We start from the raw sequence: 22,541 nt of genomic DNA, 5'->3' as shown, positions 1-22,541 counted from the left end.
CCCTGACTGCAAGGGAGGCGCAGAGTCCAGCCAGGGCCTCAGGAAAAGGCGTGTCAACCCAAACCGGAGAGAGAAGTTTCCTGGTCTAGACTGGGACCTTCTGAGATTCAGAGTTGGTGTGGTTACGACTGCTCCAACACCATCTATGGCTCCCTATTGTCCTGGGGTTAAAGCCCAGAGTTCACTGTCTGGCTCCTGAGGCCTCCACAAACTGGCCTCTGCCCAACTTGGGGTCTTGCAGGAACCTGTGTCTCATGGACAAACATCCCCTCACCCCCACCCTTGTCTCCTTCTAGGTTCCCACTTCCTCCCAATACACCATATGCCTCTACACACAGCCACACCCCCCCATGTGCTCTATACACATGCCCTTCCCATATGCATGACCCCCGGCGACCCCCACACTTGCTCACACACCCTCACACTCATCACCCCACACTCTGTCACACATGTGCTCACATTCACCTGCTCCCTCACCCACAGTCACACACACGACCCACACGGTTTGTACCACAACCCACACAGACATCCCCCCACAGCCCCAGATGCTCACACATGTGTACCCTCCCCACACACCCTCACACCCCATCCACTCCTGCATGACACATGCTCACACAGTCCTTCACGTGCACAGTCCACCCACACACCCTCCCCTGCTCGCACATGTACACACACACACACCTCCCCACACACAAGCTCGCACACAGTCATACACACACCCTCAAACGTGAGGGAGCCCAGACGGGGGAGTCGGCAGACAGACTCCACTGCGTGCTCTAGACAGAGGCCCTGGGCCAGGCCTCAGCTTTCCTCGCCTGTCAGCTGGGGCTAACACTACCCCTGCAAAGGGCTGTCGTGAGCATTCAAAGCAGAAGCCCCAGTTTTTAGGGGGAACAGCCGGGCCCTAAGCTGGGCAGTGGCTGCTCACAGTGCGGCCTCCTGACCCTGGCCCGTCTCTCCCACACACACTCTGGCTCAGGTGACCCCAACTATGGCATGAGGGGCAGAGAGGCCGGCAGGCGGGAATGGAGCCATCAAACCCTCAAGTTCCTCTCAACTTCTGGAGCATCCGTGAATTCGCTTTGGTATTCCTTCCTTCATTCAATTACTCATTAGCTCACCTTTCCACCACATGTTAATTGAACCCCTGCCCTGGGCCGGGCCCTGAGGTTGGTGGCCAGGTGGACAGAAAGAGGCAAGCCCCCATTCCCTTGAAGCTTACGCTCTGGAGGAGAAGGCGGCCGTGCATACAAGTGTCAGGGGGCGTGAGGCCATGCCGACCTCCATCAACGGTGGCTCTGAAGGCACTGCAAAGCTGCCCCTCTTGTGGTCACAGCCCAGCAGTTCCCCTCCCACAAGCCAACTGGAGAATGTGTTTAAGACCATAGAGAAATCTGATCAGACAGGGTATTCTATGGCATTGAGGAACTGTTCATTTTGCTCTGAGTCATAACAGCACCATTGTTATGTTTTTAAAAAATCCTTATTGATTAGAAATACACACAGAAGAATTCATGGGTAAAATAACATGATGTCTGGGATTTGCCCTAAACTGTTCCAGTTTTGGGGAGCTGGGGTCGATGGTTGTTGGCCAAATGTTGGGGTCACTGAAGGTGGGTGTTGGGTACATAGGTTCATTATACCATTTCTCTCCATACCTTTGTCACTCTACTCCAATCATAATGGGTTTCTCCAACACAAGAGGCATGCTCCTGCCTCAGGGCCTTTGCACTCACTGTCCCTCTGCCTGGAATGCTTTTCCTCACTCTCTATTTGGTTCCCTCCCTCAATTCCTTGGGGCCTGTGCTCAAATCTCACCTTTCCAAGGACACTTTCTCAGACCCCCGCCTTGGTTCATTTTGCTCCCTCATGGGTATCAGTATCTGACATAGCACGCATTTTAGTGTCTCTCACTAGAATGCAAACTGCCCAAGGGCAGTAGGTCTATCTGGATGGGTGCCTGCAACACGTCTGGTGCTCAGTAGATACTTGTTGAATGAATGACTGAGCTCAGTAACAAAGGAAGCTGACTGGAGTGAGGAGGTGAGGCAGTGGCCCCTTGAGCTGAAGTGGGATGTTAAGGAGGCCTCAGTGACAGAAGGGACGAAAGGGCAGGGAGCAGCACACACAAAGGCCCTGTGCAGAAGGGAGCAGGCAGCAGTCAGGACACCCGGCCTCCTGAGGGCAAAGAGGGGCACGTGCTATTTGAGAAGCTCCCAGGCGGCCACACAGAGGACACACTAGAGGTCTGAGCAGGTGCCTGAAGAGGTAAGATGGAGGCTCAGCCAGGCAGAACGGAAGATGAAGAGCAAGGAAGCATACAGAAGCCAGGGGCCGGCTTGGCCATTTTCCAGGGGAAGCCCCTGTGAACCCACTCTAGTGGTGAATCAGCTACAAACTGCCCAGCCCAAGAGGGCCGAGCAAGCGTCCACAGCACCTGTGACCTGCATGGCCCTGGCCAGCCCCGTGGGGATGCAGAGCCAGAGGACCCAGGGCATGGCTGGCCCTGGCTGCCCAGCAGGCCAGCACCTACGTCTGTCCAGACCTTCCTCTCTTGACCCAGAGACCTGGGCTCTCTCAGGGACAATCTGGACGGTGGTGGACTTCAAAGACACGTGCCTAACCACTAGGACAGTGCAATGGTCAGCCCAGAAATGTACATCCACGCAAAACCTGTCCAAGAATGTTCACAGCAGCACTATCCACAACAGCCAAAAGGTGGAAACAACCCAAGTGTCCAATGATGGAGGAAGGGATAAGCAAAATGTGGCATATTCATACAATGGAATATTACTCAGCCACGAAAAGGAATGAAGTGCTGATACATGTGACAACATGGATGAACCCTGACAACACTGTGCTAAGTGAAATAAGCCAGACACAAAAGGTCACACACTGTATGATTCCATTTATATGAAATGTCTAGAAGAGATAAATCCATGGTGATAGAAAGCATATTAGTGGCTGCCTGGGGGTGGGGGGAAGGGGAGTGGGAAGTGACTGCTAATAGGTATGGGATTTCTTTTTGGGGATGAGGAAACAGTTATAAAATTGATTGCAGTTGCACAACTCTGTGAATACACTAAAAATCACTGAATTGTACACTTTAAATGGGTGAATTATATGGTATGTGAATGATATCTCAACACTGTTATAAAAAAATCAACCAGATCAGACCCCCCATTGGTCCAGCAACCCTGGGAGCTTGGAACCACTGAGCACAGCTGCTCCTGCAATGACAGGGGTCTTCCAGGGTCTGCAGGATGTGGGGCTGACCAGGGCCTCACTGAATCAGATGCTCACAGTCCGTGTCTGAGGTTCTCCTCCCAGGCTGTACTGCAGGATCACCTGGAGAATCAGTGGCCTTAGAAGTTGCCGATGCCTGGGCCCCACCCCCAGAGGTTCTGATTTCACTGGTCTAGGGTGTGGCTGGGCATCTGGTATTTTTTCAAAGTCCTCAGGCGAATTCTAACACGTGGCCAGGGGTAGAGAGCCCTGGTAAGGTCCTCCATCCACTCGGGGCCTGTGCTGCGTGCTGGAGAGGTGAGGGGGGCCAGACAAGGTCCTTCCTCATCCTCAAGAAATACCCAGTGTAGTCTGGGAGACAACTGGCCCAGTAAGAGTCTTCATACAGGGAGACTGGGCTGAAATAGGGGCCCATACTGACACTGGGCAAGCGAGCAGTTCTCGCTGACAGCTTCCCGGAGGAGGTGACCCATGGGTCTTGAAGGATGAGAAGGAGCTCCCCACTGGAGAAGCGGAAGGGCGTCATGGGTGGGGTCACAGGAGCATCTGGGCCAAGGCCTCTGGGGGCTGGGAAACCCAGGGGGCAGGGGCCCCAGGAAGGAAGGGAAGGCAAGTGGGACCTGACCTGCCACGAGGCGGAGCGTGCCGAGGGCCAGGCTTGCTACTCCTGGCCAGAGCCCGGCACGCGGCAGGGCAACAGTGAGGGTCAGGCAGGAAGGCAGCAGCCTCCAACGAGAACCACCACCTCGGCCTGTCCCCTGGGGCCCCAGGGCACCCTCTGCCCCGCAGCCCTGCCAAATCGCCTCTGTGCACACTTCACGTCAGGTCCTTCTGAACCACACCAAGCCCATGCCCGCCTCAGGGGCTCCACAGCTGCTGTTCCCTCTGCCTGTGACACCCTTCCTGCAGCTCCTCAGCTGCAGTCTGCTGCTCAAAGCAACCCTCGCTGGCCAGCCTCTCCGAGGTGGCCCCGCTCACTCTCCCTACGTCACCCCCCTCATAGCACCCTGTTTTACGTCCTCCCGAGCACTAGGGACACTGGAGGATGACTTGCTTGCCTCTCTCCTCTCCACCTAAATGTCAGCTCCAGAAACATATTGCCCTTGTCCTTCTTGTTCAGGAGGCATCTAGAAGGGGACTGCCTTGTGGGAGACGCTCAGCTAGCATTTGCCGAATGAATGAAGGAATGAACGAGTGAGTGAATGAATGAATGAATGAATTCACTCTGGCTCAGGAGCCTAGATGGCCATTTCCTTCCCGGCGGGGTCTTGTAGAAGAGTCCTTGACTTAGTCCACAGAAGATCAAGGCTGAAGTCCCCAGGGAGGGGCTTTGGGACAGGGGACGTAAGGGACAGATGCTCCAGAGCATGGAGGAAAGACCCAGGAGTCAGGTCATGCTGGCTGAACACCCTCTGTGCCCCGTCCACCCCTAGGTGAACTGCTCCAAGCCCAGCAAGGCCTACCGGGGTGACCAGGTACCAATAAAGCCCTTTGGACCCCCTATCCCAGAAGAAAAGCACTCCTGTCTGGGGCGTGGAAGCTGGTGTCCAGGAGGGTGGGCTGGCCTGGACCGAGATTCCACACTGCCCGGCAGCCTGGAGCACATGGGCACAGGGACACCTCCCCTGAGATATCCTTTTTCCTGCCCCCGGTGGAGTCAGGTTTTTTCCAGCCAGGCGACTGGGAAAAACACCCTGGGTTATCTTTATCCCAGGGCAGTTTCCAGCCACTGAGGTGGGGTGGCGCCTCTCCCCCTGGTTGGGGGGGTGGTGGTTGAGGAATAACTGATTCCTTACTGCTCTGAAGCCACAAGGAGCTGCCACAGGAGCTGAGACCCAGGGCTCAGAGGGACTCGGGATTTGTCCCGGCCCTGCCACCAAGAGCTGTGTGGCTTCTGATGCCCACCTCCTGCTATCTCTGAGGCTCTGTCAGCACCACGTGGGCCAGCCCCGTGTGTCTGGAGGACTGTAGGTGGGCCCGGAAGGTCCTCTGAAACCCTGTCACAGCAGAGGGAGAAGAGGTTTCAAAGTCCCGACTTGAGTCCCAGCTCTGCCACCTCCTGGCTGGGTGACCGTGGGAATATCACTTAACCTCTCTGAGCCTGGTTCTTCAAAGAAAACTGGGGGTTCAGAATAATGACAACAAAACCATATCAGGGTTGCTGTGAGGCTAACTGAAGCAGAGTGCGGGAGGTGCCTGCCTCAGAGGAGGGAGCTGGAGGAGGGGGCTTCAAGTCCTTTGCAGGACTATTCCCTGCAGAGGATGCCCCCTGGCCGGGGACCCAGAGAGTGAGGCTGGCTCTTCCCAGTTGTCCTAGGGGGCAGTTTCCAACTCAGGGCCTGCAGGGACGAGCGGACTTTTCATAAGGGAGCGAGCTCCCTATCACCAGAGGTATTCAAGCCAGATTGAGATCTGCACCGTCCAACACAGGAGCCACCAGCCACACGAGCGCTTGAACTGGCTGGTCTGAATTGAAATGTGCTGTAAGTGTAACGCAAATGCCAGATTTTAAAGACTTGTTACGGAAAAAATAGAATGTGAAATATCTCAGTATTTTCATATTGATTACATATGACAATATTTTGGACATATTAGATTAAATAAAATATACTATTATATTTAATGTCACCACTTTTTACCTTTTTGATATGACTACTAGAAAATGTAAAATTGGACAGCGTGGCTCACATTAATTTCCATTGGACAGCGTTGGTCAAAACCCTTGCTGCACAAAGCGTAGCCCCAGGACCTGCAGCACGGCCTCACCTGGGAGCTTGTTGGAAATGCAGACTCTCAGGCTCCCCCAGACCAGGGGAATCAGAAGCCACGTTTCCACACACTGCCCAGTGATGGAGTGCAGGTTAAACTCTGAGCCGCCCTGCAGACGCCCTGCTGGAGGCCTGGGATCCCTGCTAGGAGGGGTGGGAGTGCACGGCCTGGAGCCAGTCTGCACCCTGTGGAACAGGCAGTCAGCGAGGCCTTCGCCCCTGATGCACACACTTGGTCTGAGATGTCCCTTAAACCCAGCTCTCTTGCCCGGAAGCAAACACACACTGTCAAGAGAAAAGGGCAGCTTAGCAAGGGACTAGACTCGGGTTTACAAATAAACAGTGTCAGGAACACACCATTAGTTGGCATCCTGTAACTTTTTAAAGCCTGGGAAATAATCTCAGAAAACAACTGAAAAATAGATCTATGTGTTAAAAAAAAAACCAACTTAACCAACTCCCTCTCAATTCCTCCCTCTTTTTCTCTCTGAAAATGTGGCCCACAGGCATTAAATGGCACTAAATATAGAAATGGTGAGCAAGTAAATCACTCAGAGGGGCCACATGTTGCCCAGGGCCTGTTTCACGGTTGACTTGTAAACCATGGAGAGCGGAGCTGATTAAAATGCTGACGGCCTCCCAACTAGGAGCCACCAGGGGAGAGCAGGGCTGCGAGCCCGAGAGAGAGTGGAGCGTGGAGGGGCGGCCTTTCCAAGTGCGGATCAGCCCGGTGTCAAAGGCCGCCATTGGCTTTCCCAGACGCAACGAAACCCACACTCCTCACAGGGCCCAGGAGGTGATCTGCCGTCTCCCCTAACCCCCGTTGCCCAAACATACCCATCTGTGACCTCATCTCCTCCTCACTAGCGAGAGACACACTGGCCTCTGCCTCAGGCTTGTGTATTTGCTGTTCCCTCTGTCTCAAATGCTACTCCCCAGATGGCTCAATTCCTCACTTCCTGTTCAGATCTCACCTTCTCAGAGAGGCCTCTCCTGACTACCTAAAATCAAATGCCTCCCTCCTGTCACCTCTGCCCTCTCACCCTGCTTTACTTTTTCATCATAGCATTTATTAGTCTCCGACAGTAGATTCCACACGTATTCGATGTTTCGTTTGTCCTCTGCTTTCCCTCTGGAATGTCAGCTTCATAACGGCAAATACCATCTAATCCCAGAGCCTAAAACACTACCAGACACATAAGTAGGTGCTTAATAAACATTCGTTGAATGAATGAACGCATGGATTTCCATCCCTTTCTTTCAGCTGGTCAGGTGATCTCACTGGGAAAATGTCCAACTTGCCTGCAACGACTCAGCTTTTCACACATCCATTCAACCAACCGTCTTTCCAAATAATGATCCATCCATCCATCTTTCTAACCAACCAGCTGCCCAAACATCCATCCAACCATCTTCTAATGTCTGTCCATCTAGTCACACACGCACCCATCTGTCCCTCCATCCATCCATCCACATAACCACTCATCCAACCATCTTCCAAATACTTACTATCTCTGTCTGTCTGTCTGTCTGTCTGTCTAGCTATCCATCCATCCATCCACATATTCATCCATCCATCCAACCACTCAGCCATCCACCCATCCAAACCAATCTCCAAATGGCTAGACCTCCTATTCCAGGGTCCTACACTTTCCTACTCTCTCTCTCACAAAATCCAGTTCATGCTATCACGCTTACATGCAGTAATTCCCCTTTCCCTCTGTTATTAGAATGTAAGCGCTTCAAAAGCAGACATTGTGTCTTATTATCTCTGATTTCCAGTGCCTAAAATAGGGCTGAGCTTAGTAGGTGTCAGGGAATGTCTGCTGAGGGAATATATTTTTCCTTTCCCCTCAGTGACTTGTTCTGCATTTCCTACTAGACTGAGCTCCCTGAGGGTGGGAACCCTTTTCTAGTCACCTGTTGGTCTCTAAAATCATGCACCTGATACAAAGAAGACCCGCTACAAACATCTAATGAATGAATGAGTGAATGAATGCACAAAAGAGAGGAAGTAGAGCAGGAGTATAGACTCTGCAGCCAGCCTTCCTGGACTCAGAGCCTGGCTCTCTGTCAGCTGTGTGACCTTGGGTGAGTCAATCAACATCTCTGTGCCTCAGTGTCCTCATTCGCAAAAGAGAGATAATAATGGCACTGACCTCACTGGGTTCTGATGAGAATTTTCTGAGTTAATATGTAGGAAGCACTTAGAACAGTGTCTGGAGTAAGACAGGGGCTACACCGGTGTTTAAAAATAAAATCACCACTTAAAGCTGGCCCATAGGAACAAATATCGAAAGCACAGACTCTTAAGTTTAAAAGGTGAGAAGGCAGCTTCTGTCTGAGCCTGCACTGTTCCCACAGGAGGCCTCCTACAGCAAACACTCTAACTTTTCCCAGCCATAGTGGGATAATTTGGCAAACTATCCACATTATGTCAGGTGGTCATACAGGCTACGTAGAAAGAGAAAACAGGGAAGGCGACAGGAGGGGCGAGGCAGACTGGTGGGCAATTTCAAGTAGGGTGGCCAGGAAAGGCCTCCTTGAGGGGGTAATATTTGACCAAAGACTTGAGGAGGTGAGGGGATAAATATCTGGAGGGCAAGTGGGGCAGGGAGAGGGAACAGCAAGTGCAAAGGCCCTGAGGTAGGGACATACCCAGTGTGTTTGAGGAACAGTGTAGGTGGAACAGAGTGAGCCAGGGGAAGTAGAACAAGGTGAGGTCAGAGGGTTACAGGGGCCCAGGTCATGCAGGGCTTGTCACCATTGTGAAGACTTTTTGGGTTTCTACTCTGAGTGAGTTGGGAGCCATTGTGAGGTTATGCGTAGAGGAGGGGCGCTGATTTAATTTACATTTGAAAAGACTGTACTGGGCCAAGGTGGAAGCAGGGAGACAAGTTAGGAGGCTGATGTACTTCCTCAGGTAGGAGATGACAGTGGCTTGGACCAAGGGGTCAGGGGTACAGGTTGTTAGAAAGGGGAAGATTCTGGATAGATGTTGTAGGTAGAACCAACACGCTGGGTGTAAGGTGTGCAAGAAGGAGTCAAGGGCAAAGGCAAGGCTTTCGGCCTAGGCAACTGAAGGAAGGAGCTGCTCTGGGCTGAGCTGGGGGTGAAGGCCAGTGTGTGGGAGCAAGGCCAGCGCTGAGGCTGGGCACAGGTGGGTCTTCATGAGCCAGTCGTGCGAGTGGGAGGCAGCTGGATCGCGAGGCCTGAGTTGGGTGAGAGATCTGGGTTGGAGACTGGACTTGATGGACCACTTTGCAGGTGCCCGAATGTGGCATGTACTTGGGTTCCTGCGGCATGGGGCCGCAAAGGACAAGGGTAAGGCTCTCTCTGCAGGTGGCTGCTCAGACATGACTGAGAGACCCAGAGGGACCTCACTTGTCTTGGAGAGGGCAGGACCAATGTGGAATTGCAATGGCTTCGTCCCCTTGTGACCCTCTCTGTTAGTAAAGTGACAAATCTCAGTGACCTCTTGGACTCCTTCTCCTCAAGTCCTTCCAGCATGCTACATGTGCCAGCACATGGAGAACATGGAGTTTTAGAGCGAGAAAGATCCTTAGGAATAAATATAGGGATTAAAACCTAATTGTGGCTTTAAAATGACTACTACCGCTAACAACATTCATAAGAGCAGCCACTCTGGTCTGAGCACTCCCCAAGCAAGACAGTGTCAGACTCGGCACTTTGTGGGCATCATCTCTCAGTCTGCACGGCGGCTCTGAGAAGTACAAATGAGCACGGCCTTTGTCCCAGCGAGGAAACTGAGGCTCAGACGGGGAGACTGCCCACAGTCACACAGCAAACAAGTTGCAAAGTTGGGGTTTCTATTGCAGCTCTTTCCACAGCCACGTCATTCCCGTTTCTTAGCACAGAACAAAAGCCCAGCATCCTTTCCCGAGTCAAGAGCACAGTGTGCTGGGAGCCCCTCGACCTGCCTCCCGGCCTAGGACTCTCAAAGCCCAGGGAAGAACAACCCCGCGCAGAGCCGCCCTCCCAGCAGACTGAGCGGCACCGGCCAGAGCCTCAGGCGCCTCGCCTGCAAAATGCACACAACTGCACCACTCACTTGGAGGAGAGTTGTGAGTCTGGGCCATGAAAGTGTTAAAAAAAGGTTTTGCAAATTATAATGTGTTTTACAAATGTTGTTGTTAGAACCATTATTTCAAAATACTACCAATCCTTCCAAGCCCAAAACACACACACACACGCACTATTGAGGGCTAAGAAGAGGCCTCACAGAGGACGGGCAGAACACGGGCTCAGAGACGGGCTGACTCGGAGGGAGTCCTGGCTCGATGCTTTCTACCTGGGCAACCTCAGTCCACCATTTAACTCTCTGTGCCTCAGTTTTCCTCCTCTGTAAAATGGAAATAACAACAATAGGCCCTTCCTAGTGAGATGGCTTATGGAGAGCACTTGGAATGGGCCTGGCACATGGTAGATCCAGCCTGGAGAGGGGCACACAGAGCGGCTGAGTGCTAGCCTCACACCCCCACGCCCCCCTCGCTGCAGTGTCCTGGGGAGACCCCGAGCTCAGGGGAGCACTCATTCTACTGCAGTTAGGACTGCCCGGAGCCTGGGACGCGGCTCAGGTCACTGCCTGGACCCCAGCTGCCCATCTGTGACACGGAGCTAACAAGGACACCCAAGGTCGCAGGGCCAGTGAAACCGATTAACTCATGGAGACAGAGCCCCAGACAGGACAGGGGGAGCACCCACCATTGTGAGCAGTCTGCATTGTTCGCATCTCAAATGCACACCGCAAGGCGATGATTTAAAGAAGCCCCTTTGTCAGGCAAGGAGCCCTTTTTCAGAACGTAATAGCACCTGGATTTCTCCTGAAAGGACACGCAAGTGTTCAGGATTAGGGAAAGTGAAGGCTGCAGCTCTGGCCAGTTCTTTCACGTGGCTGGGCCCCGCCCCATCCACCTGCCTCCAGGACCATGCCTCCCCCATCTCACCCTCCACCCCCCGCCCCGCCTTCCCCACCAGCACTTGGCTCCCCTTCCCTCATCCCGGCAGATTTGATAACACCCAGGAGTCCCAGTCCCCTCTGGAGGACAAAGGCGGCAATTGTCCTCGGTGGGCGCCTTTTGACTTGGTCTCACCGTGGTGTAACGGAGCCCCCTCGGCTTCACCTCACTTGGGCCTCTCAGGGCCTCGCCTACTGCCCCCTCCACCTCAGGTAGGTTTCCAATGAGCCCCCAGCTGAAGGGCCAGCAGCCACACTGGGAATTCCTTCCAAGAGAAATCAGATGGCCACTTGAGACCCTCCTTGGGCTGGCTGGGGGCGAGGGACGTGGAAGCATTGGCTCCCACCGCTGCTGACATCTGTGCCCACCAACATCTGTGCCCACCACCACTCTAAGCCAGCGGGCGCTGTCCAACAAAACTTCCTGAGACGATGGAACTGTCTAATACGGCAGCCACCAGCCACATGTGGCTACCTCGCACTGGGAGCGTGGACTGAGGAATGGAAGGTTTAATCTTATTTATTTGTAATTAACTTAAATGTAAATAGCCACACGTGGCCTGTGGTGGCCACATTGGACAGGGCAGCTATAAGCGCACCACATCATTGAGAGCAGCTACTGTATGCCAGCTCCAGGCTGGGCTCTGGGAGACAAAGAGGTGACTCTTGCAACCGCCTGGAAGGACAAGGAGGATTTGGCAGAGCGAGAGGATGTGGCTCTCCAGGCTGCCTTCACCAGGCTGAGCAAGCCCAGAAACTGTTACAGCAGGAGGTGCCCCAGGTCTCTGCACCAGGGTGAGCACTCCCGGGCATGCCTCAGTCCGGGCACCACCTTGTCCAGTCGCACCCTGAACCCCCATGGCAACCCAGGCCCCCTCACCTGCTGGCAGGGGCAATGTGCCGAATCCCCCTCCCACAGCCAAGGTCCCTCCTGGTCTCCAAGTGTCCTCTCCCAGGCAGAGGATGGTGGCCCAAGGACTGTCCACAACGACCAGAGTGGGAGAGGACTCACAGTGCCTGAGTAATCCCCAATCCCCAAACTACCAGATAATCGCAGCCTTTGGGGGGCTAAGGACTGCAGAATCTCCAAGATCCCCAAAACAGGGGATCTGAGAACCTTAGGATAACATCTTAGGATGACAGGATGTCGGAACCGGGGGTGGAGATAAACACATCCGAGTCCAAGAACCCCGGGGGCTGGCGGGACAGTTCAGTGGTTAAGAATTGAGTCTGGAGCCAGACTACTTGGGTTGATCCCAGGGTGGCACCTGCCAGCTGTGTGCCCTTCAGCAAGTTTTTTAACTTCTCTGTTTCTTGGTTTTTCCATTAGTAAATGGAAATGCCAACCTCATAGGACTGTTGAATGCTAACAGAGAATGCTAACCTCGTAGGACTGTTGTGGGGATTAAATCAGTACATGCATTTCTAGTGCTAACATTAGAATCGTGTCTTTATTCTCCCAGCAAATGCGGACCTGCCCTCCAGCTTGTCTCACTTTCCAGTAGCAAGTTCTTTCTCACTGGAGCTGAAACCTGCATCTTCCCCACATTCCTCTATTTCCTGGGTCATCGTCCTGCCTGCTACCCTCCCACCAACCACCACTCCTAGCACTTCAGTGACAGGGGACAGCGACGGCTCCCTGAGGCTGCCCTACTCCACGCTGAGCCGCCTGAGCTCCTCCAGGGCCAGGACGTCCAGCCACCCTCTCTGGACCTGCCCCAGGCTGCCCGTGTCCATCTTGAGTTAGGGTGGGGAGGTGGTCTTAGCAGCCCACCCAGAGCACAGTGGGATGCCGTGGACGAGGCTCCACGGAGCGGGGGCCCATGGACGTTTCCCTTCTCTGCGGGAAGCACTGCTCCTGTCCCACGCCTGCTCCCCACCCCGTGGCCTCCCAGCTTGTCCCCTCCCTTCCCGGGCACTGTCCACTGCTATCACCGTGGCATCACTGACCGGACCTGGCTGGGCCCTGCCCTTGCTGTGTCATCGGAGAAAAGTGGAAAAACCTCAGGCTTGGTGGGCATCCTCCACCAGGGCCTGGGCCAGCTCCTCGCTGACCACTCCTCAGTGGCTTCCGCTCCGGACCCGTCCTGGCTCCTTCCTTTGGTCCCGCACACCCCAGCCTGGTCATCCCAGTGGGCTGGCCCCGGCCCCACGTCAGCACCTCATCCAGCACAGCACCACCCGCCTGGGCCAGCCACAGGGAGCAGGAGGAGGCCGAGCTGGGAGCCAGGCTCTGGCTGTGCATCCTGCTCCTCCACTCGGTGCCTGTGGCCTTGGCGGGGGCTCTCACGGCTGGTCGCCGTCTCTCATCTATTAAACGGGCCCAAGGAAGAGAGAGTCTCCAGTTCTAAAATGATTCTACAGTCCTCCTCAGCACTGTCCGAAGGCCACTCTCCCCTACAGGGCACATAAATAGACAAAAAAATGAACCTTGACCTAAAATGTGCACCTTATACAAAAGTTAACACAAAATGGATCGTGAAACCTTGAGGACACTAGGCTGAGTGAAATAAGCCGGTCACAAAAGGACAAATACTGTACAATCCCGCTCACGTGAGGTCCCGAGAGGAGTCAGATTCTGAGAGACAAAAAGTAGAACGGGGTTTGCCAGGGGCGGGGGGAAGGGAACGGGGAGTTGTGTTTAATGGGGACAGAGTTTCAGTTTGGGAAGATGGCAAAGTTCTGCAGATGGAGGGTGGTGATGGCTGCACAACAATGTGAGTGTACTTAATGTCACTGAGCTGTACACTTAAAATGGTTAGAATCGTAAGTTTTATGTTATGTATATTTTACTACAATTAAAAATAAATAAATTTTTAAAAATAAATTCAAAAAAGAAAACTTTGGGGCCAATCCCGCGGCGTGGTGGTGAAGTGCGCACGTTCCGCTTCACTAAAAATTCTTTTAGTGAGGAGCTGGCTGGTGGCACAGTACTCTTGTGCTCCGCTTCAGCAGCACGGGGATCGCAGGTTCGGATACCGGGTGTGGACCTACACACCGCTTATCAAGCCATGCTGTGGCAAGCGTCCCACATATAAAGTTAAAGGAAGAGGGGTAGGATGTTAGCCCAGGCCAGTCTCCCTCAGCAAAAAGAGGAGGATTGGCAATGGATGTTAGCTCAGGGCTAATCTTCCTCACCAAAAAAAAAAAAAAAAGAAACCTTTGTTGATTTAAAATTAATTAATTAATTTAAAAACGAATCACGAACTTAAACATAAAATGTAAAACTACAGAACTTTCAGCAAAAAGTATAGGGGAATATCTTTGAGACTTAGGGCTGAACAAAGAGTTCTTAGGCAACACCAAGAGCACTATTCAAAAGGAAAAATTGATAAATTGGACCTTATCAGTGTTAAAAACTTTTGCTCTGCAAAAGAGGATAAAAAGACAAGCCAAAGACTGGGAAAAAAATATTGGCAAACAACATGTCTGCCAAAAGACTAGCATCTCGAACATATAAAGAAATCTCAATACTCAACAGTAAAAATATAAACAATCTAATGAGAAAATGGACATAACACATGAACAGACATTCCACCGACGAGGAGACACAGATGGCAAATAGGCAGATCAAAAGATGTTCACCATCATTAGTCCTGAGGAAAATGCTACTGGAAACCACAGTGAGCTATAACACACACCTATCAGAATGGCAAAAATAAAAAACCGAAAACACCAAATGCTGGTGAGGATGCGGAGAAACTGGACCCCTCGTACATTGCTGGTGGGTGTGTAAAATGGCACAGCTGCCCTGGAAGACAGTTTAGCACTTTCTTACAAAGCTAAACATGCCACGACCACACAAGCCACTACTCTTGGGCATTTATCCCAGAGAAATGGAACCTTATGTTCACACCAAAATCTGGACACACGTGTTCACAGCAGCTTTATGTGTAAGTGCCGAAAACTGGAGACATCCAGATGTCCTTCAACAGTCAAATGGTCAAACAGACTGTGGTCCATCCGCACCATACAGTATTGCTCAGTAACCACAGGAACGAACTATTGATACACACAACAACGTGAGTGCATCTCGGGGGAATTATGTTGAGTGAAAAAAGCCAATCCTAGTAAGTTACATACTGTATGATTCCATTTATAAAACATTCTTGAAATGACAAAATTATAGGGATGCAGAACTGATTAGTGGCTGCAAACGATTAGGAGGGGGCGAGGGAGGGAGGGTGGGAAGGGAGTAGATCCGGCTCCAAAGGGAAGCACAGGGATCCTTGGGGGGATGTTCTGTGTCTCCTGCCTGTATCAATACCCCAGCTGTGATGCTGCACCATAGTTCTGCAAGCTGTTGGGGGAAACTGGGCCAAGGGTACATAGGGTCTTTCTGTGCTCTGACAACTGCATGTGAATCTACAATATCTCAACATAAGAAATTTTATTAAAAAATACAAGAAACTGAATAAAATTTGAATTTGAGATAAACAATGAATAATTTTTTAGTATATGTACGTCCCACACAATCTTTGAAACATACTCATACTAAAAAATATTTGTTGTTCATCTCAGATTCAGATGTAACTGGGAGTCTTGTATTTTACCTGGCAACCCTACTCCTGGGACACTCCCAAGGTAAGAGCAGATACTTGTCCTGTTCACTCACTCCACCAGTGTTTCTTGAGCACTTAGTCTGCCAGGCACTGCTCTCGGCACCCAGAATGCAGCTGTGAACCTGTGTCACCCCGATCCTTTGGGTACTGACGTTGTGGTGCGAGGAGACAGCGACAACGGCACAAAGAGCTGTGTAAGTAGAACAACTTCATATGGTGGCAAGTGTCACCCAGAAAACAAAGCGGGGCGGTATACAGAGAGAGCTGAGGTGGATACAGGGGAGGCGCGTCAGGGAGGGCGCCCCTGAGAAGGGGACATCTGAGCAGAGACCTGAAGGAACAGAAGGAGCTAGTTATGCAAAGATTTGAGGGAAGAGCATTCCAGACAGAGGGAACAGCATGTGTAAAGGCCCTGAGGCAGGAACAAGCTTGGCGACTCCAAGAGTGTGTGGTTGCAGACAACGTTGGTGTCCAGTGGTCCTAAGAACCCTGTGCCCTCTGCTTCCCCACACGTCAGACCTGGAAGACCCTTCTGAGACCATAACGTCCCACGGTGGAAGACACCAAGGCCCTGGAGGGATGAGATTCGCCCAGGCCATCCCTGGTCCAAGTCCCTCAAATTCTGGCTAGAGGCCTTTCCATCTGGGAAGGTGAGAACCCACATCTGCGCCTGGATCTGGGGCAGGAATGGAGGGAACGGCAGCCCGAGGAGGCCTCCTCACAGCCTGGCCTGGTCAGCCGGCTTCAGGCCAGGCAGGGCCTGGCTCCTCGGGCCCTTGACATGCCACCGCTGACCACTCTATCTGGTGAAATATGCAAGTGGCCCTCGGGAGAGCGGAGAGGAGCATAGCTGAGCAAGCCTTATCTGGGCCCCGCCCCAGGTGCCAGGAGCCGGATCCTGGTGTCCCCTGACTCACAGGCCTGCCTGCAGCCAGGGCAGGGGAGAATCCAGCTCCCAGGAGCACCCGGACCAGACGGGGCAGGGCAGGAAGGGACACGACCAGCACCCTCCGTGAGCGAGAGGCTGGGCAGGGACTGGGAGGTGACTTCTCACTCTGGTGGAATTCCATCCCCCTGAGCTCACCTCCCTCGGAGCAAGCGGCACATTCCAGCAGGGGCCAGCCCCGTCCCAGCCGGGCCCCCATCCCCAGGGCTGCCTCTCCTGCGCTCAGGCACCACTCACTCCCAGGAAGGGGCTGCTGAGGGCCCCTCCCTCCCCGGAGGCCCCCAGAGCTCCCTGAGCACCTCACTCTCAGCACACAGCAAGGCCTCGACAGCACGCTGGGCCAGGGGCAATATCATCGTGGAGGCGCGGAGAAAGTGGGCCCTTGGGTGCGGTTCCAGAGCTAGGACAGAGCAGAGGCTCAAAGCACAGTCTGGGCTGCTCTGCACCCCGCAGGGGGCGTTCCACATGTGCTCCAGAATGCATCTGGCAGGGCCAACTCCTGGCTCTCCTCCCCCCTCCAGGACTGCTCTTCTGCTTCCCATAGCCCTGCTGCCCCAGGGCCCACTGCCCCAGGGCTGTGCCTAGCTCTTTGGCTTTCCCACTTGAATCTTCTCGCTGGGCAATCCTACCAATCGCCAGGGCTTCTGTTACCACCTCCCGCTGATGACTGCCAGGAAGTGGCTCCAGCCAAGACCTCTCTCCAGAATTCACATCCAGGCACCACCTGGGCACCCCCACCTGCTGCCCACAGGGTCTCCCACTTCCACGCCCAAAGGCACCCTGGGGATGATGATCTCGCCCAGACCGATCTCCCCCTGTCCCAGTTCCTGACCCCAGTGAGGGGTGGTGCCCACCCATCTAACCCAAACGCAACCCAAGGCGGGTCCTGCCTATTCTGCTTCCTAAACAGCTGTCCCTCCCGCCCACCCTGATGCCCCTGCTGGGTTTGGGCACCAGCTGCTGCCCTGTCCCCTTCACTCTGCTGTCTACTCTGTCCCAGAGAGGGCCAGAAACCTGCCCACGGTAGTCCCCAACCAAAGCCTCTTCAGGAACCCCAGTATAAGGAGGATGTCTCACTCCTTGGCCTGGCATTCAAGGCCCTGCATGTGGCCCCAGCCCCCTCCGAGCCTCACCACCCATTTCTCCCTTTCCCCAGACACATGCAGCCCCCGACCATATTTTTTTAGGACTTCATGCTTTTGTACATGCCGTTAACTTCTTGAACTTCCCTCCTCCTCCCCACCTGCCTTGTCCACCTGGAGAACTCCTACTTATCCTTCAAAGCCCTGCTGAGCAGTCCCTTCTTCCCCCTAGAGGTCTCCAGTCTGCTCCGAGAGGAAACCCCTCCCTTATCTGAGCCCCTTTCTGCACCTTCTGTGTTGCAATTTCCCAGTGGTGTGCAGCCTTGAATCATTGTTTTTTCTCCTCTCATCTGCCCCTCTCACTAAACTGAGCATCTTGAGGGCAAGAATTGTGGTTAGTTCATCTCCCTACTGACAGAAGCCTGGAAAGAAATGATCAAAGCCACAAGGGTTCTGCCATCCAAGGATTTCACCCCAACACTTCTGTTGCCTCTCTCCGTCCGAACCGAAGATCCCAGGATTCCAAACCCCACATGTGAGGATGTGACCTAACGTTCTACAATCCCAACCGGAACAGTCTGTGATTTCAATCCAAAAATACGACGGCCCCAAAACTCCAATAGAGAGAGACTATGATTCTAAAATCCCAAAAGAGCTGTTGGCACCCCCCCATTTCTCTCTTCTAACCTTACCTGATTCGACCCTGCAGACCACACAATTGCAGGAGACAATGAGGGCAGGGAAAGCCCCCACCTGGGCCTGCAGCGCTGCCCCCACCTCCTTAGCCCCGTGGCCACATCCGCGGGCAAGCACCTGGCTCTGTCTGGCTCTGCCCTGCTCAGACCCAAACTGGAGACGAGTGCGAGCAGGACGTGCCCCACAGCGTTTCTTCTCCCTCCTCTGCCAGGGGAGTTGGTGGGCTGCCCTGGGTCTCCCGTCTTCGGGCCTGCCACCACCTCTGCCCCTCGGGACGTGCATCCCCTCCCTGACTCCCCCCGCCGCCTCCTCTTCTTGCACCAGCTGCCAACAAGCCCCAGAGCCTGTGGTCAGGTTGAGTCTTGTCTCCCCACAGCAGGAGGAGGGAGCCAGTGATAAACACATTTGTGATCCTTTCCAAGAGCTCAGCCAGGAGCGGCTGCAGGCTGGCCCCTTTACTCCTGCCGGTTCCCCAACTTCGCCGTGCGTGCGTGGGGCTCATGGAGGCCTGTTTTGGGGGTTCTAGGATGGGGCCCCAGGCCTTTAAATAAACGGCACACTGCAGGATCGGGGGGTCTCCCATGTGTGCCCTCACCTGGTCCTGAGCATCCGGAACAAGGTAAGGGTCACAGTCTCATTTGACAGATGGGGAAACTGAGGCATTCAGAAGGGATGGGACCCAGAGCTGAGACACACGGAGCCTTACTCACCCCAGGCGAGGTGGTGGTCCTTGCTCCTGACTACTTGGATATGTGTCTGGGCCCTTGGGATGCCCTGTGGCAAGGAGTACGGGGCTAGGCTGGGAGACCACCTTCCCACTGTGCTGTAGCTGAGCGATGTGGTCACTGCTGTGGGTACCTGAGGGCCAGTTGGGACCCTCTTTGGGCCTGTTTGCACCCCGATACCACAAAGGACACAGACTGGTGGTTAGTCAGGCCTTTCCCTGTGCACACTGGGGAGACCTGAATTCCACCTCTTGGCCCTGAAAAATACACAGTGCCTGGTTGGACTGCTGTCCCAGGAAGCCACTCGCAAGGGTCCTCTGGAGCCAGAGTGGCATTGGGCAGGCTGCAGGAGCATCCCCTCAGCTGGGTTTCCCTCAGCTGGGAGACCGTTCCTGCTCAGAAACATCAGGTCAGGCCCAGCCTGCACTCTGCCCAGACCTGGGCCCTTACCCCACCGAAGACACCACTCCGCCTCCCTGGAGTCAGTTTCTGAGACTTCTGCCCCTCCCTTGCTTTAGAACCAATAGCGGCTCCCCAGTGACCAAAACGTACTTGACCATTCACTTGGTACATATAGAGGGCGCCTCTGTATGCCAGGCCCCGGGTGCAGCTGTGAATGAGACACCCGGGGTCTCTGTCTTTGTCAAGTTTTTGGTTTAGGGAGGGGAGAAAGCCCAGAACAAAGCAACATCCAGGAAAAGGCTAGGAAGGAACTAGAAGGGAAGCTTCTCTGAGGAGGGCAATCTGAGCTGAAACCTGAACAGTGAGGAGAAGGCAACCACGGGAAGATCTGCGGGACAGTGCAAGGCTCTCACTCCCCGGCCTGGCAGGTGACCTTCCAGGCTCTCCAGCTTCTGCTACCCCTTCAGGGACCCCCAGACCAGCCAGTCTGGGCCCCTGAACCGGCCCCAGCAGCCACCTCTGGGCCTTTGGTCACTCCTCCCCACACCAGACCTGGGTTGCCTTCACCTCTCTTCTCTGCCTAGCCAAACCTCACTCATGTTTTAGGGCCCACCTCTTCCAGGACGCTCCCTGAGGTTGGTCTTATGACTGCTGACAGCTCCCATCGTCTGCATCGCCCAAGAGCTGCCTTAAACAGCAACCGTGGCCCTCACACCCGCTGGGGCTGTGTGGCTTATAAAACCCTCTCCCACTCGATACACACTGAACCTTTGTTACCCCAGGCCAGGCACTCACTCCTTTAATTCTCACAGTGGCCCAACCAGGTAGCCACAGATGAGGAAACTGAGCCTGGGAGAGGGAAGCCACTTGTCTTCCTTCTGTCTACCTCCAGGAAGTAGGAACTTCAAGGGCAGCAGGGAGCCTGTGACCTGTGACCTCAGCCCTAAAGAGTGACCTGACCACAGAAACAGGCAGGAATGATAGCTGAGAACCCTGGAGGATGTGCTGGGCCTGGGCAGGAGCTCCAGCCACAGGACTGGACAGGCAAGGCCTTGCAATGTACCCTAGGACCTCATCCTGAGACAGGCCAGGTGAGCGGCTCTGCCTGTGACTCACTGTGACAGCCTGCGAGGCTCTGACACACAGGATGCGGCCAGAGGCTGCAAACGAGGAGGTGGGGAGGCCTCTGAAGGCCGGAAGAAGGGCCAGTTGGCACCTCTCATTCGTCCACACGCCGAGAGGCCTTGCTCCTCTTCAAAGTGTGCAGGTTACCCCCTACACCACTTACCAGACAGACTCCCTCCCACGTGACACATGTTTGCACAACGTGTAATCACACTCACCCTGTGCTGAGGACTGTGTGTGTGCCAGGCCCTGGGGTAAGGGCTCTCCTGCCTTGTCTGCTTCCCTGCTCACCTCAGCCCTGAGGACACTCCTGCCAGCTCTGCTTCCTTCCAGGGAAGGAACGAGTGACAGAGCTGGGATCTGAATCCCAGCAGCCCACTGCCAGCAGGCGCTCTGACCACCACGCCGCAGCAGCCTGTGGTATGCAAAGAATGCCAACTCAAGAGCCAGACACACTGGGTTCGAATTCTGGCTTTTCATCTTACTAGCTGTGGGACCCTCAGCACATTACTCAAGCGCTCTGTGCCTCAGTTTCTTCACCTGTAAAATGGGGATAATGATGCTACTGTTCGTAGGGATGCCGTGAAGATTAAGTGAGCAGATGCAGCGAGAGCTAGAAGGCTGCTGGCCCACAGACATGCTCTAGCAGAACAAGAGCCATGCCACTCCATCATCTGTCACTTGAGGCCCACACTTAGCCAGGAGATGTGTGTTTGAGCCCCTATGGTAATCTTCTCTTTTACTTTTTCTAAATTTTTAAGAGTTACTGACGACTACCAGTTTTAAATGTCAACACTTGAAAACAGTGATCGCACATAAAAACCTGAGTCTAAAATCAGAGTATGTGGCTGCCCTTGAGCAGCATTCACATATAGCCACAATGGGCTGGAGCCGAGTTGGGGGCCATCGATGGGGTCTGTGTTCCTTGGCCACCATAGCCCTGTGCACGGTTTCCCCCGTTCTTGTCATTCTTGCTCCTGCCCGGCCCCACTGGGCGCCCGTGTTTGTGGCTGCTGGTGGTGCCCACACGTCTTGTCACTGCAGTGGTCCGTTCCCCACACAGGCGGTATCGAGTGCTCCCTCCATGCCCATCCTGGCCCACAGACACCTCTATGGAGCTCTGACCCGACATCAGACATCTTTCTTCTCCCAACACCTCCTGGGCCTGGGGGCTCCAGGGTGGGCTCTGAGCACCTCGACCTTTGCAGGCACTTCCAGAGCCCACTCCCAACCTCAGGCCTCAGCCCAGGACACTGCCCAAGCCAGGTGGCCCTGACTTGGGTGCTCCAAGATGCCTGGTCAAGCTGCCTCTGCTCAAATACTTCCTGGGATGGGGAGCTCACTCCTTTCTTGGTAACTCAATTCTTTTCTCAGTGGCTATGGCTGGCCCTCACCCTGGCAGGACCTGCCTCCTTGTGACCCACCCCCAGCCCATGAACCATCACTCTGTACTCTGGGCCTGCAGAGCCATCTGATCCCTTGCTCTGGGACAGCCAGCTCCTCACAGGATGGGGCTCCAGCCCACTTTCTAACCCAGCCACCTCCACTAGAAACATCCTGGGACATCCCTGACTCTCTCTAAGCTGAGCCCAGAATTCAGGAGGATCTGAGGAGGCAGGGAAGAGGGAACGGTCACCTCCTTTATTTTGAGCTCCAGATCCTGGTTAAGGTGACCAAGGACATGTTAGTGGCCCTGGCAGCTGCTCCATAGGAATGACTCCTACTGAACTTACCCCAACCCCTCCACACACAGTTTTGTGCAGCTGATTTCGTGGACCCAAGGAAAAGAGTTCACATCCGTCCCTCTTTCCATCTTGCTGAGTTACACCCAAACTGTTTTAAGAGAGATTCAATTGTTCAACCTCTTCAGCAACCGACAAGCGTCAGGCCATACACAAATCCCGAGCAGCAGCAAATCAACAACACAGTCACGCAGAATGAGGCTAAGGGCAGCGCCCTGTGGCTCATCACAGAGGACCCAACACCAGCCGTCATGAATAAGCTGCTTTGC

General features: G+C 54.0%; 1 protein-coding gene across 3 annotated transcripts in view; it reads right to left on the bottom strand.

Moving 5' to 3' along the window:
• The window catches only part of WNT7A (Wnt family member 7A), a 65,705-nt gene that overhangs the window by 18,292 nt on the left and 24,872 nt on the right, over window positions 1–22,541 (bottom strand). The window lies entirely within an intron of this gene.

Source organism: Diceros bicornis, chromosome 2 (assembly GCF_020826845.1).
Source record: "Diceros bicornis minor isolate mBicDic1 chromosome 2, mDicBic1.mat.cur, whole genome shotgun sequence".
NCBI lineage: Eukaryota > Metazoa > Chordata > Mammalia > Perissodactyla > Rhinocerotidae > Diceros > Diceros bicornis.
The sequence above is the reverse complement of the archived record's forward strand: the minus strand, read 5'-3'. Positions and strand labels throughout refer to the sequence as shown.